Source organism: Rissa tridactyla, unplaced genomic scaffold, assembly GCF_028500815.1.
Source record: "Rissa tridactyla isolate bRisTri1 unplaced genomic scaffold, bRisTri1.patW.cur.20221130 scaffold_47, whole genome shotgun sequence".
Lineage (NCBI taxonomy): Eukaryota > Metazoa > Chordata > Aves > Charadriiformes > Laridae > Rissa > Rissa tridactyla.
In genome coordinates this window covers 690,369-691,974 of record NW_026529679.1, presented here as the reverse complement: position 1 = coordinate 691,974, position 1,606 = coordinate 690,369, and positions in this window count along the sequence as shown.

The following is a 1,606-nucleotide window of genomic DNA, read 5'->3' as shown; positions in this document are numbered from 1 at the left end:
GAAGAAACCAAGTCCAGAGCCTCAAAATAAAGTTTCTTCTGGTGGGCCTCGGTGGCAGAGGCAACTGCCATAGCCAAGGGGAGAAAGACCTTGGTGCTGTTGGTCTTTTTAGCCTTGCCAGAGCCCTGGGCCATCTCTGCTGCAGGCTGACCATCACTGTCCCATGCCTGCACCTCCTTCCTTGCAGGCTGCAGACACCCATGATGCCTTCCCACATCACTCTCACCCCGGCATTTCCATATCTGTACTGATGTCTCTCCACTCTCACCGGCTGTTCCTTGAAACACAAAGCCATGGGCTGATCCAGACTCCCTCTGGGTGACCTCTTGCACCACAGTGCAACCATTTGAGTGAGATTTCTTTGTCCTCACATGCAGTCCGAACCTTCCAAGCTGCACTTTGTTGAGGTTTCCTTCTCTTCCCCCTACCAGGAAAAACCCCAACATCTCTGAAGCCACCCTTCAAGCAGGTGCAGGCTACTGCTAGAGAGCCGAGAGCCCTGGGCCTCCACTTCAAAAGGTACAGAAGCCCAGCTCCATCAGCTTCTCCACACAGGCCCCAAACCCTGATGTCCTCTGGAGCTTCTCCAGTTCCTCCTCCTTCCTTCAGAACAGAGAGCCCCACACACAGACACACGAGTCCAGATGTGGCCACACCAGTGCTGGGTCAAGGGGGCTGATAAATGCCTTGTCTGGGTGGCCGTGTGCCCCCTAATGCAGCCCTGTGTGCAGCTAGTCCAGTTCACGGTCCGCATGTACCACTGGCTAAAGTTGCATCCCTCGTAATGCCCAGGCCCTTCTCCTCGGGGTCAGTCCTCGGCCAGTCAGGTCACAGCATACCCTCATCTGTGGGGTAATCCTGCCCCCAGGAAAGGCCTGGCCACTTCTCCTTGTAAAACTATGTGAGCTTTCTATTTGCTGAATCCCAGAGTTTTTCAGGGTCCCCCAGGAATGAAGCTCCATTGGGCCAGTCGTTCATGTGTGCGTGCAGATGGCTCTCCCTGACATGTGGTGCCTCTGACAAGATAGCAGCATGAGGAATCGCAGGACACTACTGTGTCCTGTGATATAAAAGGTAGGCACTTGATCAATGGCATTGTTCACCAAGGTACACATTCCCATGGTGAAAAGCTCAGAAACTCCAAATGGAAGTACAAAGGAAGCCAAACTAGGACCATGGAGGAAAGGGTAAATAGAGGTGGGCTATTTGCATGGGAGGGTACAAGGATAGTCAAGGGGAAGAACTTGTGAGTGGGAAAAGAGGGAAAAAGAAATGGTGAAGCAATGGAAAAGATCAGGGCTGTTTGCAGCCCTGCACCTGAGTAACTGTGCCTGGAGTGGGACAAGAAAGTCCGAGATCATCTGATGGGATTTTCTGGTTGACTTCTGTGGTCACCAGGAACCTGACTGATTTCCCTCCCCTCATGTAGGAAAGATGGTGGACTGAAACACAGAATCGTTCATGCCGGAAGGAAGGTGAGGAGATCTCTAGACCACCCTCCTGCTCACAGCAGGGCCAGCTGTCGGGTCAGACCAGGTTGCTCAGGGCTTCCTTCATTTTGGGATTGAAAAGCTCCAAAGGCAGAGATGACACAAGCTCTCTGGGA